We start from the raw sequence: 17884 nt of genomic DNA on the forward strand, positions 1-17884 counted from the left end.
GTACAAACAAACAGCTTTCTCCTTACTATAGTCATGAATGTTACACCTAAAAGTCCAGTCTCTTCATTCTAGAGTTACCTAAACCCTTAGAAGTGAAACTAAATGAAAATATTAGACATCATGTAAATTAAGAATGAAGAATTTTTTTATCCCCCAAGAAGCTGTTAAAATGTTCACAACTATTCAACATGAAAAAGAATTGCTTTTAAAGAAAACCTGTGAGCAAAGCAATAAAGATCTGCAGACAAATTTGAAAACATGAAAATCAAGTCTCTCACCTTACTTAAAAATCAAGTTTAAAAGTAAGAAGTCTTTTTATTTATAACCTCCAAAAATATTGAATAATATACTCTGAATTTAAAAAATATGGTCATATGTATTTAAAATACAAAAAAAATAAAAGAAGTATTATTATTTTTTCAAGATGTTTCTCCTCTAGGAGAATATCCACACAGTTCTGCTCTCTCGCTCCCATCCCACTCCACCCATATACAGATGTACACAGAGAGAGTAAGAAACATGTTTTGTTACTGCTATCTGAAAACAAACACAAGAACCAACACCTATACTCAATAAATAAGTCATAAGAAAATCCTATCTTATTTCTACAGGTCGTTCCAATGGGTTTTAAAGAAACCTGCTGTTCACAGTCATTAAAAAGTCTATATCTCACTATTGTTCCAGAACCAGGAAGAAGGGGGCAGAGTACTGGAACGAAAAAGTCAGTGCACACTTTCCCCATAAAAGACTAATCTGGACCTACAGTAATTTGCAAAAATATTCAAGAATTAATCAAACCATAATACCCAAGCTCTGTTTTTCCTCAAGCTTTACATTCCCCTAATACAGGGACAGTACTTTTCCTCAAGCTTATTTGGCCAAGCTCTATTGGAATGCTACAAATAAAATAGTATAATGTGAAATAAATCACACTCAAACCTGCCAGCTGCCTGTGTGTATATATACACATATAATCAGAAATAAGTCAGGATCTACTTATACTCCCAGCTGAAGTCAGCTGGAATTGAACCACTGACTTCCATTCATGCAGAACTATGTTAAATATCTCTGGCCAAGAGTTTGTTTTAATTCCTGTGAAACACATTTCACATTTTGATGCCATATAAAGAACAACAATAATAACAGTAAGTCAGCCTTGCATAAAACCATAAAATGCTTAAAATAATTATATTAAGATCTGCTTGAATAACAGGGGGTGCTGAATACAATTTAGTGCTTGTGACCACCTGCAGTATTATATCCAGGATACAATGTTAATTTTAGATTTCTGGATGAATGCCTGCTGTAGGATGTGCTATTTTTACTAAGTTCTGACAAGTCCATCCAATGGCACATCTCTGCCTCTGAAGTAGTACTGAAATACTACTAAAGTTTCCAGTTACGACTGCAAAACTGCAAACTACAGAGTTCTTTCTCAAAACTGTTCTTCATATTCTGATTAACTTTACACAATTGAATTTATGAATAAAACCAAAACAAATACCTGGAAACAGTATTACTAAAAGCGTGTGTATTAGTCTTCCCTCCTCCCCTGAAGCATTTCTCATCCAAACACAAAATAATAGTATTTTATATATATTTTTGCGACTTTCAGTTCAATGCACAGAAAAAAAACATACAGAAATAGCCTTCACCTTCTAGGTAGACTCTTCCTGATGTCTATACTATACTGACCACACTTGCCTCTGTCTTATTGAGTGACAAAAATAGAATCAAAAATGTAACAAAACTCCATGCTGATACATGTATTACTATGGTCCACATAATAACACGGATTTTGGGGACCACCATTCACCAGGTTTCAATTTAGACCTTTTAGCCACTGAGTTCAATGAACAATCCAGTTTTACATGTGAGTTTGTACTACAGAGTTGCTTCTTAGTTTTCCCAAGGAGACATTTTTAACTGAGGTACAGGGTCAGCAAGTTTGGAATAAGCAGTTTAAGATTTCTACCTTTCTACCTACATGAGCTTATTTCCCTTACCTGCCACATTTCAACAGGTAGACTGAGACTGTTCCAAGAGACATATTCTGTTATGACAGATTTAATACATTTTTAATAATAAAGATTTAAATATGAGCATGGTATTTGGCATGCATCTTGAAGCAAACCGTAAGACATAGCTTCTGTCAAACTCTCCAATAAAGACAACACAATAGTTAGGGGGAAATGTTAGCCAGAAACAGTTACATGAAACACAAAACCCTCGAGAATGAAAAAGTCTTTATTTATTAAATTAAATGCAAATTTTTCATTCTAATACTTCTGATGTGTTTTTCTGGATTTTCTCAGGTATGCTTAATTAAACCCACTCATCAACACCAACTTTGTTCAAAAGAGCCATTAATTAATATGGCGCAGAAGCAGCTTAGCCCTAAAGGAGTCTGTGACATTTGTTCATAGAGAAGACTGATCATTAATTGCTCCCCTTGTTCTAAGCCTCTTAATGATATTTTTGACACAACACTACAAGTCATTGTGACTTATTCCTCACAGCTAGTGACATCTGCACTATGTTAAGTTAATAAAACTACCTTTGAAGGGTTTTCAAGAAGATATTTAAAGACACAGAGGAAAAAAGGTCTGGATGTGCTGCCAGTGGAATAAAGAAGCTATACTGAATTTTTTTACTATTATCTCAGAGTACACTTTTATTACAGATAATTTAAGCAAATATTTTGTGTTCCATATTCACCGTAATAAATGGAACTCAGGCAGAAGTTCACTGAGCTATTCCAACCTATTGTAACTGTGCTCCTACACCAATCTAAACCGTAATGTTTCACAGGTCTTCTGCTGATCATAAGTTCTCAGGCAAATGAGAAGACTGGCTTTTTAATTGCTTCGGTAAAAAAAATTACTTTATTTATTTTTTAAGAAATAAAAGGCAGAGAGTAGAGTCTGGCTCTGGATTATAAAATAACCACATTAACCAAAGACCTCTCTCCAATATATAAAACAAAGTTGTTATCACTTCGCACCAAGTACATGCTTTAATTTATAACATGGTTTTGCTGATTTCTTTTGGATGCCAGAAGTGATTGCGCACTTTTATAAGTTTGACAAATTAACTTTTTTATCTCCGTAATGTTTATAGTGTCATAGTATCCATAGTTGAGTTCTACTGCAAAGCACATAATAGTTCACTGAAGACACTCAAAGCAGATAACAAACAAGGTGTATAGAAAGTTCGTACCTGGAGAACAGCTGAAAGCCCTGTAGATCCACAGACCTTCAACAGACAAATGAGAACAGCATCCACCCTGAGAGCTGGTGACATTACTTCAGTTAGCCTGACCAAGTTTTCTAACCTGGAGTTCAGTTTCTATTTTTCATATTATATAGCAGCTCCTCCTGCCTGACAATTATTTACACTAACACAGCCATCAAGCTTCATGCAGTTGCATGTGTGAGAAACTCTGTGTTAAGTATTTCATTAGCTAATTGTATACTTCTAAGTACTTAACAAAAATAGCATAGTGGCAGTGGATATGGTTAGCTGGAACCTTATTTTTTGATCTAGTTCAAAAGGACTCAGATCCTGTGAACAGTTAAGGAGAGACTAAGAGGGTAACACTTGGAGCCCAAGTAGGATGCCAGGTGCGTAGCAGTGGAGACAAAGAAGAAAGGCTTTCACAATTTTGCAGTTGCCCATCTACTACCTCCCACCATGTTGTTGTTCTCCCACGGCACACAAGCCCAGTTTCCTCTGAAGCTTTCCATTCCCACTCATCCAAAATATCCCATCCCACCTCTTATTTAGACCAGCTGTTTCTACCCTCTTGCCCACCACCTACATCACTATCTTTGCCCCTCAAGTGAGGAATTAAAGAGAAAAAAAAACAAAAACCAAAAACCAAACAAAAAAACCAAACAAACAAAAAAACCCCATCCACCTACACAACAGCAGCTGCCTTTCTCTGTCCTGAGCTCCAGGACACAAAGCAGCAGGAAAAAAACTGACAGCCCCAAAAGTGTCAGCAGGTTCCTGCTAGCCCAAGCACCCCTGCTTGCTTAGTGTTCAGTGACAGCAATACACTCAGTACAGGCTACAGGAATGCAGGAAAGGTGACCTGCATGTCTTAGACGTGATGAAGGTAACAGGACGTTTGGCACACCTTCTGATGGCCAGCTGAAGGCTGAGATGGCACGTGGATTGCTCACACAAAATATTTTACCTGTTGGAACACCATCTTGGCTGACTTACTGCAGAGTGAAAACAGAAAAGAGTAATTCCACCTTGATGGATTAGGCAAAGAATCATGTGTTCATTAATACACACGTAACCTAGAAGCAGAAGGCAGGAGTACCCTGGCCTGCCTTATACCAGTTCTGCTACATCTGCACATGACAGATGTAGCAGAACTGAGCCAAATTACTAAAAAGTAAAGCAAGGAATATTCTGATTTCTTCTTTTTTTGCCTTAAAATGTACACAGAGCAAAAGGGAACTCAACAGAGCATAAGAGCTCATTTTATTAGCATTGCTATACTAAAATGTAGATAACAAACCATGTAGAATTTTTATTTCCAAATTTTTAGGAACATGAAGCAATGCTAATGTCAATCCTCAATATTCCACACCCTTTCACTATCATAAAGCCACCTCACCTTTAATTGAGAACCCTATAAAAGCAACACGTTCCTGTACATTATCTGAAACAACATGTTGGACCTATTGATGCCATTTTCAGAGCTACAGCTGCAGTTAGAGGGAACACAACCTGGAGATTTTAGAAATTAATGCATAACAACTGTACTTAAATCTTACGCAGTACAGACTTAATCACAGCCTGCAGCAAGACTGCATGGCAAGACATACCATCAAATCAGAGGCAAACTATGGAGAAATACTTGCACTTACAAAGTGTTCATCAGCTTTCAGAGAAGTTTATTAAAACCTCAAATATCCATGTACATTCTTATTAGTGTAGTCCAATTAGCCTGTCCATGTTTCTGGTCCATCTAAATTAACATAACTTCATAATTTACAAAAATTCTACTGATTTGATTGTATTTTCTAAATCCAGTCAAATCACACACATAATCACATCTACCTTTAAAAGATCCCACTATAGGCATCATGAAAGATTAATTTCAATTATATTTCTTTTATTCACTCTTTTCCCTCATCAGTAAAAGGTGCTGCATTTATCCCTGCAGTCCAGCTTGCCAGAATAAAGTTAAGAAGTTTATGAATTTTAGATATTGCACATAATCAATATTTGATGCCAATATTTCTTTGCTCTTCAAAGAGACGAGCTCTTCAGAGCTCAAAATAAAATCATCAACTATCAGAACAGCATCCTGATCTCTATTTCAATTCACTTTATCTTTCAGAATGGTCTTGTGCACTAACCACTGCACTGAAGCTGATAAGTTCTTCCCAGCAGAAAGGTTTCTCTGTCCTTCTACTATTACTTTGTGTGGGACACTATAGCAGAATTTTCACTAAACAAAACTGTTATCTAGCCAGTGCCACTGCTTGACAAGCCAGAATAGACTGTAAGAAGGTATGTGACTGCATGTGTGTATATGTACAGAAGAGAAAAAAAAAGCATGCTCCCATGCAAGCACCTCAATATATATATATATGTAGGAACTGGAAGGTGAGGTTAATTTTGGCCATGCATAGAGTAAACCAGGAAGCATTTACAAAAGCTGGTTTCAAAGTTCTTTAAGAAATTGCAAGTGTCACAGATATATTTTATTATTGATACAAAGCTTTTAAATTATAGATAAGTTCTACTGTCAGGAAGGAGCATTACTCTGATCTAGTCATCTAAGTAGAATAATTCTGGTCACTAAGCCCCAACCAACAATTTCTACACAGAAATTATTGCTCAAATGAGTTCTATCACAGTCTTCATTTAATTAATATACATCTGTCACACATTACTAAAGTATCTATCAACATTGTAGTGTTACTATACAGATGAGTTATACCTGATCTTTCTTTGATGGTTCAGAACCTTGAGCAAACCAAACATGTCACCTGCCACTTGCAGGCAGCTGCTAGGCAACAGAAATGCCAGAGGAAGGCAGTTAGCTAGTGTCTCCAGCTTATCCCATGCCATGCTGCTTAAGACACCAGAATCATCAAATCATAGAATGGTTAGGGTTGGAAGGAACCTTAAAGGTCATAGAATCATTAAGGTTGGAAAAGACCTCCAAGATCACCAAATCCAATCTTTGAACTCCACTGTGCCAACTAAACCATAGCACTAGATGCCATGTCCAGTCATTTCTTGAACACTTCCAAGAATAATGACTCCACCACTTCGTGGGCAGCCTGTTTCAATGTTTTATTACCCTTTCAGTGAAGAAATTCTTCCTGATGTCCAACCTGAACCTCTCCTGGCATAGCTTGAGGCCATTTCCTCTTGTGCTGTTGCTAGTTGCCTGGGAGAAGAAGCCAGCCTCCACCTTGCTACAACCTCCTTTCATGTAGATCATCTAATTCCAATCCCCCTGCCATGGGCAGGGAACCTTCCACTAGACCAGGTTACTCAAAGCCCCATCCAGCCTGTTTTTGAATACCTCCAGGGATGGGGAATCCACAGCCTCTCTGGGCAACCTTTTTCAGTGCCTCACTATCTTCACAACAAAGAATTTCTTCCTAATATTGAATCTAAATCTACCCTCCTTCAGCTTAAGGCCATTCTGCCATATCCTATTGTTACATGCCCCTGTGAAAAGTCTCTCCAGCTTCCTTGTAGGCCCTCTTTAGGTACTGACAGGTGCCATAAGGTCTCCCCAGAGCCTTCTCTTCTCCAGGCTGAACAGCTCCAATTCTCTCAGTCTGTCCTTATAGGACAGGTACTCCAGCTCTGCTCTCTGCTGGACTCATTCCAACAAGGTCTGGATATATTAGAAACTTGGCAACAGTGGTAAATCTTTCAGGAGTTACTGAAGTAGAACCTTAAGTGAGAAAGGTTTAAAACAAAAAAAAAAATTCAAAGCTGATATCTAAATACAAGCTAGAGTCTACAGAATCTTTTCTATAGGAAGTGTAAAAATATTACATACACTACCAGAAGTATGAGAAGTATCTTACCATTTCCATAATTCTGCACAGTGCTGACCTATAGTGGAATGCACTGAGAGCGATCATACCAGTCAAAAATTATTCTTTCTGTAGATGCCTTGGGGAAAGGATGTTGTATTTCCATTCATTTTTTAACAGCCAGGAAAACTGGATAACAGAACATTGATGCAAAAGTTTTCTCTGTTGATGAGTTCCTGGGACCAAGGTATAAGTGTTGTTTACAAAAATTGGATCCATTGCCAGTTGTGCAATAATTACACACTTGAGATAGACATCGATCATTTATTTCAGAGTTGCACGAGCCTGGATGTTCACTGGAATTTCACAAATCAAGCACACCAACTATCAAAACTTTTTACTATTTATATGTTTTAGCAAACAAAGGAATTGGCTACAAGTTACACAGTTCTTATTAATTAATATTCTATCTTCTATTGGTTAAGGATTCTCTTTCTTCTCATCCTAATTTGTTCACGTGCTCAGTCTTTCTCTTCCTTTGAGTCAATGAGTTTCTTGGTGGTTTTCTTACCAGTGGTCAGTCAGTTGCTGATAACAACCTCCCCCTTCCAGAATTACATTTTACCCAGTTGGAGCTGATTTCAGCATAATTGCCAACTTGGCTCTGTTAGTTTTTTCCATGTCTTGAGAGTTCTGCCAGTTGTCTTTTTGGCCCATAAATTCTGCATTCTTTGAGTCCAGTATAAGTGGACATCCTTCTTCCCAAGCTTTGTTAACCTCCCGCTAGGCCTGAGATTATTGAAGCATGTCAAGCCATAAACCTTAACAAGGCAATTCTACCAAGTAATTTGTTTTTCTAATATCTGGACAACACTTAGAGTTTGCTTGTTAGCTACTACCTGTTTCACGGATTAAATCTCCCTTCTGGTTGATTAGGCTTGAAAGTGTACAAAGATCAAACATGAAAGAACATCCTTTCCTAACAAAATTTTATATATTCCACATTTTGCAACATAAAGACTACAGTTGTGAGACTAAATGGTGCTGAAATAATGAATTTTTGGAACTACTGTTGCAAAAAGAAGCTAAATGAAACAACATTTCAGAAGAAGATACTAATCATTTATACACTAGTTGCCATCACTAAAGCTGAAGAGATTATCTTCTGCTAATCGCTTTCTCCCTAGTAAGCTGCCTACAAGAGCAATTCCAAACTATTTTCAGTCACAGTATGACATGTAAACCTGAACAATATAATACTGAGTTTCGTTAACTCAAATCCTTACAACTCAGTCACAAAAGTAAGGCTCCTATGAGCACTCCAGTTCACATAAACCTAATATTTTTAGGACTACTAATACAATTATGAAAGTCAATCCAGATACTATTATGAAGCTAAAGGTTGGTTTTTTTCTCTCTTCTTAATGTTTTGGGATGAAGGCTGGCATTAGAAGTACCTAAAAGGCAATACGAATGCTATTCAGGAAGATCCAGACAGTTTTTCCCAAGATTGCTCGTCCCAATTGTCAATTATCTATAGACATTAATACAAACACTCATGGAAACACTATTCTTCAAATGAAGATTGATTTGTAGGAAACAACTTTTTATGTGGAAGCAAGAACATTCAACACATGCAAAATTTCTTATAAGGCTTAGAAAGTTTTAGTCAAAAAATAAGCAGGAAGGAAAGAAGGTATTCAAACATACCATAAAGTAACATTTTCCACAGTACAGAAAGAGGAGACAAGACCCTGGTCTGGCAAGAAGTAAACCCAACCTGCTAGTTAAAAACAGAAGTCTCTAGATCCTCACATCTCACCTGTAATCAAGTCCTCTAGACTTGATCTATGGCTACAGATAAATCTTCGAACGTGTCAGTGTGTGCTGAGAGCTAGGAACAGGCCTGGTGTCAACTGCTCTGCTCATTGTGAATGCCATTTTCAAAATTTTCAGTGTTGGCATTGTTAGAAATTTGGGGCTTATAAAAAAGGTCAAGGTTGATGGGAGTAGCAGGGAAAAAACCCAAACCACTTGTTTAAATGACTCTTTTAAGGGAAATGCTAAATCTAGAAAATAAACAAATACATGCAATTATAAACCAAGCCTGATTTATACAGAATTCACAATAAATCAGAGAGGTAAGTTAAGCATACGAATTGTTCCTCATAAACAAACCAAGCTTGCTATATTTCCAGGCAATTCTTATTAAAATATTAGTGATCTGCCTCTGCAACAAACTAGTTCTTTTTTGAGCCTTCTGGGAAAAAAGAAACAATTACAACACAACCAGCAGAAGTTGAAGGACAACCTTTGTCAACAGTCATCCTATAAAAAGACTAATGTGTCTTTTTCCCAAGAGGCAGGGAATGAGTTCACAGGGTACTCAAAGGAAAACAACACGTTTGCTCAAGTTATTTTAAGAGCACTTTATGATTATGGGTTTGAGAGACAAATATAAAGACTCAAGTTAAATATCAGAATTAAGTGTTTACCTCTAGTTCAAGATCATTTTTCTTCAAAATTCAATACTAATCTCACTGGCCTTCAGATTAAATACATTTGAAAACAACCTTCCCTACCAGTTATAGATAACCGAGCAAAAATGGGATTTTCTAATAAAAGCTACTAAGAAAGGATATTGAAGGGAAAAAAAAAAATCAGGTCACTCCACCCAGACAATTCATTTAATTTGAAACAAGACAACAATGGCAAAAAGAACAATGATTCAGCTCTAGAGCCCTGATCTCTCCTTTTGCTGTTGTTCCTAGTTACACTTTTTTTTTGTAAAAAAAAGTTACAGGATGATGCCCAAGCTTCACTGCTTCATCTTCTGTATCAAAGATATTAAATAATGCTTCAGATAAAGAGTCTAACACCATGTGCTCAGGAAAGCAATAGAATATAAACTGCAAAATCTTGCAACTCTCTTGGACAATTCAGAAAAGCCTGTAAACTCTGACCAAACTTTACAACAGAATTACATCACTTCAACAAGTCCCCAGAGCCTAGGGTAACAGCATTTTAGGACTCTTATCCTAAGCATCAAGAGAAGTTTTTCTTCCCACAAACATCAACTTCACCTCTTGTACATCTCTAGATCTGTAAGCGTGAACTCATGCTCTTGGCACATGAATGTAGAAGGGTTTTGTGGTTCTGTACTATCAATTACAACAGCATGTACCAGAATCCATTGTAATTTTTCAATAGAGTGAGGTCTGACAGACAAACTCTGCAAGACTGAACTTCAGTTTTTAACAGGTTATTACCCTGAATTGTCCCACTTCTGATACACTGAAGGGCAATGCAATGAGGCATTGTCTCTCAGGTACCTCACTCCTCAGGAGATGAGCTTAGATTGCTGGTGAAGACAGGTATATATTCATGCCTAAGTCCATTTGCAACCTCCACAAGAAATCTTTATAACAGACAGCAAAAGTTAACATAACAAATAGCTGCATGGATACACTCTAAACCACTGAGGCAAAATCCAACAAGTTTCATTGTTATTTGAGAGACTAATCAGAACTTTATTCTGCAATCTTCCTCTCCCCTCTTCCTCACTTGACAGTAGCCGTTGCACACCTGCAGTAACACTGAGACCAATGTCTTTAGGGCCTTACCGGGATCGGTGGCCATGGGTACTTCAAAGACAAAGTGTTGAGAGGATCAGCTCCTTAATACTGTTTGCGCTATGGTTCCACACTAGCACAACTAAAAGGACCCCATAGACAACTGACTGACGTAAAGTTTCAGAATTTCCAAGAAGAACAACAAACTACAACAGCACTCTCTAACTCCATTTAGACCTGCCTGCCTTTGAAGAACATAGCATACAGCAGTTTTCAGGTCACAAAGTCAAGCTTTTAATAGAGGACAGGAATTAAGGGGGGGTTCTCCTTGGTTGTTTGGGTTTTTCTGAAGTATTTAATCAAGTGAGGGCCAGATCATGGATTTACAGGTCAGAAAAAAAGTGCAAGAGACAACAACAGTACCAACATCACCTTTAGCAACTTGAGCATCACAGCTAGTTCATAAGTCTTACAAGAGTCATTAGATTCTTGGCCTAGCCCAGGCTGATACACCTTGAAGAACACTATCAGAAAACAGTCCATTCCCTTCCAAAGATGAAATCTCATCTTTTGGCTAAGATATGAGTCCCCTGTTGCAGCATTGGGTAATATAACATCAGACACTAGCAGCGATTTTGTGTACATACTCTCCCCTGAACATTCTTAGGAAGTATTTCAATGGACAAAAATAGACAAAAATTAGAATACACACACACTGTTTTTATGACAAAAACTAATAAAACAACCATATAGCCCTACTGCAAGTTCAGAATAAGAAAGCAAATGAGACATAAGAGGTCATCAACAACCAAACTCAGATTAAGTAACATAGCAGCCCAAAGACTGTGGATAATCTCTTTTTGCAGTCTCCAACTTTGGCTTAGTAAAGAAACCTTAAAACTCTGCCAGATTTTGAGAGATACAAAGCAACACACATGACCTATCCTCCAGTAACTGGCAAGGCCAGGAGTTTTTCCTCAAGTACTCGGCAATTTCACTATCAGACAAGGTCAACAGAAAGGGCTTTATCCCATACATCTTCTTTCATAACAAGGTGATCTCAGCAGTGCTCCCAGGGTACACTTTCTAACTAAGGGGTTTTGCCAATGCAAATGTTAGTGGGCTTCCAGTGAAAGCAGGTCACTGAAACAACACAGATGATGAGAAAACACACATGGACTGGAGGAAAAAAAAAAAAAAAGCAACAGGAATTTCTGAAGTGACTTCATGCTGAAGAAAACACAGTGTAAAACAACTGCCTAATATTTTTTAAAACCACAACACAAATACTCATTCGCATACCTTTGGAGAGTTCACCAGTAATAGAAATGACTGATTCAGCAAAAGATTACTGTGGGTCAGAAGAACAGGGCCCAAAATTATTTAAATATTTCTCCCCAGCTACAGAGGTCTTACAGTTAACTTTATATTAAACATTCCCAGTTAAGCCTAACCAGAAAGCACATTTTAATAGTATTCTGACTTTCCATCTAGACTAGGAATTCAGAAAAGGAAGACAGCAGCAAAGAGAGCAGCTCAATTTTGAAATGCAGAGAAGGGATGGGAAAAGAAGGGTGAAAATCTCACAATTCACAGCAAAACACATCTTTTCAGCCTACCCAATTCATGTATAAGCCAATCCTGCAACCATCGCATGTTCTCTAATTTATTCATCACGTGCATTTAGTAAAGCCTAGGAATCCACCCCAGTATTACAGAGAGAGGAGAGTAACAGGCTGCATTTCAGCATTTCCAAAGTTATAATTTCTCTGAGCTTCTCCTAAACCCAACAAATACTGCTAAGTGGATGGATGATGCTGTTCATCTAGCACGGCATTAAAAAAATCAGAATATTATACGCCAAAGATGCAGAGCTGCTCAATCAATACCTCCTAAATGAAACACTAATCTCCATTACTGGGGTTGGTAACCATGAAAAGGTTGACCAGTTCTGTCAGAAATTAAGATCCAACAATTCTAAGGTATACTGGAGCTCAGGGATATATCCTGATTTTAAAAACTAGAAAAGGAATGAAAACCCATATTATCTGGCTATCACACAAGAAATTTCATAACACAGATAAGCTAATTGGAGATAAGTCTGGAAATGATAATGCATCTGACATGCTACACAGCATTTAACCTTTCTAAATAAATTATTCAAACTATTTGCAAAGAAAAGATAACATTTGAAAAGATAAGTTTCAACAGTTGAGTTAAACTCAAGAATTTCACTGCAAGGGCCGCAGTGCAGACTTTGTATCAACCCCAGCTTTCTGCTACTATCAGTAACAACTGGCAATATCTGTTCTTTTGTGAAGTTGCTGGACTTTCTCACATACACTGGGAAACAAGCAGATTTCTTCCAAAAAGGTTCCCAAATGGAGATTCATTTTATTAATATATTTATATAAAAACTATGAGTATGGAGATAAAGAGTTGATTCTATACAGCAGACAACTGGATTGCATTGATGTTCCTCAGGGAAAACAGAAATTTGAGAATAGATGCATGAACACATACACTAAATAACGAAAGATTTGTATGCCTTATACTTTGGAATATACATTCTAGCAAAAAATCAAGAGGATACAAATTAGACTGCAGTTTGGGGATCACTAGCTTGGTTTACATTTGCTACTTTCCTGACAAATGTTAAACGAATGTGCTATAGTCAGATGCAAACTGCCAAACTTCTTAAATAAATGATCAGAAATATTTATGAAGCAAACTAAAATAAAACCCCCCACCTTCTTTGGAAACAGTTTGCCGTTTTAACAACAGATTTAACGGCGAACCATACCTCAACTTCATATGTCAGGCTGTGATGTTCCCCGGGTGTCTGTAAGAACTGCAGATAGCAGAGTGCCACCTGCCTTTCACGGGTCACAGTTGCAATACTGCAGCCTGGAAATTAAATCCAGACTACAGCCAACAGTTGGCAAACATATCTCAAAAGGGTCAGTTTGAAAAGTATTTATAGTGTTTGGGGAAAAAAAAAAAAAAAAAAAAAAGCACCAACCAAACAAGAACAAAAACACAAACATTCATTCTTTTCAATCAGCTACAGCTTTACAAAACACATTAGGAAAAAAACAAATGTATAGTCTGTAACTTAAAATTGTTTCCAAATAGGGATGTATACACATGCCAAAGAGGATAAAAGGATGATAATGAAGAGAAACAGACTGATTAGCAATAATTTGGAGAACTCAGCACTGACAAGAATGCCCATTAAACATCTCCATAAAATGATGTTACAGAAAAGGAGAAGTTCCTCAGTGCTGCTTCCTATAATTATGGCAGCAGCAATATCAATTCATCTCAGGAGCCATAGTAACTTCAGAACATATACTACCAAACATCAAGAGCATATCAAAATTTTATAAACCAGATGTTAAATCTAAAGCTAAATTGTATTTCACTGCTATTCAGAAGTCCGTCATCACAACATATTAACAAGTATTAGATACTGCTTTACATTAAATAGCACGGTGTAGGATTACACACACTCTCCTCCCCACTATCAACCGATACTACTGGTAGTACACACCTACTATCAACTGATAGTACTATCAGCTATCCACTTACGTGTCCTACAGCACAGAAATAAGACCCAGCCAACACTGATGATAAAGCTGTTGCAGACCAGAGGGCAGAAATGGGTCTGTCTGCTCCTGCTCAGCCCAGCAGCTCAGCTGCTCCCTTAGCTGAATTCCTACTTACAACTTCTAACACAAAAGCCAGAATTTGCAGGACACTTACATTTTATTTCTGCAGTTCACAGCTCGTAGCATACAGTTTACTCACTGGAAAATAATGAACTTCATTCATTGAAAATCCTGTATTTGTGCAAGGCTACATCAACAAAAGTCAGAATCCACGTGGTTTCCCTAAGTAGCTGGGGGAAGAGAAGTTAAAAAACAAACCACCACACAACTCCTTCTTCTGGAAACAGCAGCAACACACAGTTACCACCCTCTGCATCTCTGCCCAACAGGAAATAAGTACAAAAAACCTGCTACAACCATGTTTATGGATCATTACAAAGTGCACAGGCACTCCTAAGTATTTTGAGAAAACAGCTCTGGTTAAAGATTAAAACAAATGAGACACTACAGACATTAATGCCTTCAGCTTTGTCAACCAAAACAAAACAGTTGCAACATCCCAAGGAATAAGCAGTACAACTCAAAAGCAAGTATTTACACTACTTAGTTCAAAACAACCTCTCAAACAGAGAAGTAAACAGCCACACTCCAGAGCAAAACCTTAGCGCTCAGCAGGACTCCTCACAGCTGTTCAGCATTAAAATGAGAAAATAAGATGAATTCATCAGCAAACGTAATAAAGTTAGATTATTAGTACCTGCCAGAGAGGAAGGTGGAAACACAGCACAAAATGCAGAAGTCTACCAAACTTTTTCACTAGACTAAGCAAAGTACCTAAGGCCATACCTCAGCCTTTCAAGGCAGTAATACACTTTTGATTGAGCATGTGTTATATATATGACATCACCAAGTTCAACAATTCTTGGTAAATCAGATTTCACTAAACTGAGTCAGTCTTATATAACAACTGGTACATGCTCAAAGCGCTAGAACTAAGATTTGAGTTCAATTTCCATTATGAAAAAAAAAACTGTTTTACAGCACTGTAGCTGTGCTAGCATCACACCAGTCTTCTACACCAAAATTCAAACCAAGAGTGGTTAGTCAGCTTTCAGAAAACACAATCTTCAGATGCACTACATTAGGGCTGTCAGAGCATGCTATCGCTATAACTTTAACAACACAGTCTAGTTTTAGGATGCCTTTCTCAGCTGTAAACTTGCAAATTCGAACCATCTTCAAAAGGACGAGTGTGCCTGCATGTAGAGATCTATCCTGCCAATAGTTCAGTCTGCTGAAGGAACAGATGCACTTACAGCTCCCTACGCGTCTGCTGCCCCCCAGAAATAATCCTGGGCAGATTATCGTTGTGTTAATCTACAATTCACAGTCAGCATCTGGAATGATACAACAAACCCTAATAGTTGTAATTTGTCTGGTAAGCAATCCTCACGGAATGATGGATTTATACAACTGACCGAGGTGTTTCCATCTGCATTGTTGCGGAATGGTAACTCAAACTCCCTGACTCAGAAAGTGCCAAAATACAGTCACACCACGAAACGAAGACAGTCCAGTTAAATAACAGCGAGAATGAAAGTACATCAGGGCTTTAAATCGTACTACACGAACATCCCACTGAAAACCCCACGTTTGTCAGACAACTGCCGGTGCCTTTCACTCCACTGCTGCTCTCACCAGAAGACAAGGCTAAGCAAACTTCACTTGCCAAAGTGTGACAAAACCCCTCCAAAACGTCTCGGAGCCAAGGGCTGCCTCCCCGCTGCCTCAGCGACCGCAACGCACCTCACGCTTCTAGGCGAGAACACGCTCCCGCGAGTGCGACCCGAGGGCGGGAGCGGCGCGGGGGTCCCACTGCGCGGAGCTCCGGCGGGGACGGTCCGGGCTTCAGCCCCGCTGCAGAAGCGGCTGCCCGCCCATCTGGTTTTTATTTCTCCCTAGCAAACAGCACCGTCTTCGAGGAGAACGGCCACTCGTTTTGGAAGGCTCGGTGGACTTTCAGGGGTGGGGCCGGGCAATGCCCGATTCGGGCTCCGGGAGCCAGCAGCGCTCCCCGACACCGGTACCAGGCGGCAGCGCCGCTGAGCCTCGCCGCCAGCTCCCCCTGCCGCACCCACCCGCTGCGGCCGCCCAGACCCCGACCCCGGCCGGCCTCCGCGCCCCCGGGGGCGCTCGCGGAGCCAGGGGCGCAGCCCTGCGAACCCCAAGCGAAGTGGCCCCGGGCAGGGAGCGGGCGGCCGGGGACGTGCATCCCTGCGGCACTCCAACCCCCCAGCCCCGAGCCTGGCGCCGGCGCGTAGGGACAGGGGCCGGGAGGGGTTACCTGGAGGGCCGTGGGCTGCACGCCGCAGGCGGGCGGGCGGGCTCCGGCGCCGCGATGGTGGCCCGCTTCCCTGCTCACGCCGCCATGGCCGCAGCCTCGGCGAGCCGCCCGCGCTCCGCTCGCTCCCACCAAGTTTGCGGCGCGGCAGCTGCGCGCTCGCCCGGCGGCCGGACCCAGCGCCCCGCCGCGGGGGCGGAGCAGCGGCAGCCAGGGAGGCCGCCACGGCCGCCCGTCCCCGGCGATACCGTGCGCGCTCGGCTCGTCCCGCAGCCAGCGCTGCCCCGGGCTGGGGCGATCTCGCATTACTCCCTTCCCTCCCCCCGCGCTCCCTCCTCCGGGCCAGGCGAGAAGTTGCAACTGGTTGAGATATTTGTGCTCGGGGTTTGGGTTTGTTTTTATTTTTATTCTTTTTTTTTTTTTCCTTTACTCACCGCAACTCAAAAAAACATAACCTGAGGCTGCTCCTCACCATCAGATCTGAGCAGGGGCGCCCCAGCGCCAGTACAACTAAGCATAACAAATCCGGACGAGCTGCAGCAAGAGACAGGGGGAGGGAGGAAGGGAAGGAAGGAGGGGAGACGGTGGGCAACGGGCAGCTCCGCTGTGCCGGGTCCTCAGGGGCTCCCGGCCTGTGCCCGGGGCTCCGGAGGCGGAGAAGTCGCCGCCGAAACCGGGGAGCAGCAGATAAGGAGGCGAAGGAGAGCCGGCTGCTAGCGGCTGCCCCGGGGCGGAAGAGACACGGGAGCGCCCGTGGTGCGCGCCCCGCCGGCCTTCCCGCACCCCCTTATACGCCATCCCGCAGCCGGCGAGACAACCCCCAGTGTCCCAGCTCCGAGCCCCCGGGGTCTGGCGAGGAGCCGCGTAGGCAACGGGAGCCGCGCATCACCAGCCCCGTCCCCGCCGCGCTGCGCGGGCGAGCGCCCGGGCACTGCGCGGCTCGGGGAATGCGGGGTTGACACTCTCGCGGCCACGTAACAGCCTCTGGCGAGTCCCTCTCCGCCCCCGCCAGTCCCCTCCCTCCCCCCACAACACGATCGACGTGTCAGCCCCGAAAGTTCATTTCCAGGCCCTGGGAGAGTTCCCTATAAAGGTCCCGCTGCGTGCGTGGGACAGTGAGACGTGGCACTGCGGGGCTGCAGCCGAGCCGCGCAGGCATCTCCCCCAGGTACGTGCGTTCGCATTTCTGATCTCACCAGGTTTTTGATGCATGTCTTTGTGTTTAGCCAGCCCACCTGTGTTAAACCAGGAGGTTATTTTTGTTCATGTGTGTATTGTAATTAATTCCATCAACGTGGTTTTTTCTTTTATGGCAGCATTTGCACATTTCTA

The 17884-nt window shown here is 41.0% G+C and overlaps 1 protein-coding gene across 1 annotated transcript in view; it reads right to left on the bottom strand.

The window, feature by feature from the left end:
- SEMA5A (semaphorin 5A) overlaps nucleotides 1-16659 on the bottom strand; it is a 327493-nt gene extending 310834 nt beyond the window's left edge. The window contains exon 1 of the mRNA XM_029958921.1: nucleotides 16556-16659. The gene's annotated coding sequence lies outside the window, so the exon portion shown is untranslated. The remainder of the gene's footprint in view (nucleotides 1-16555) is intronic.
- Between the last annotated feature and the right edge of the window lie 1225 nt (nucleotides 16660-17884).

This window comes from Manacus vitellinus, unplaced genomic scaffold, assembly GCF_001715985.3.
Source record: "Manacus vitellinus isolate BGI_N305 unplaced genomic scaffold, ASM171598v3 scaffold_17_pilon, whole genome shotgun sequence".
NCBI lineage: Eukaryota > Metazoa > Chordata > Aves > Passeriformes > Pipridae > Manacus > Manacus vitellinus.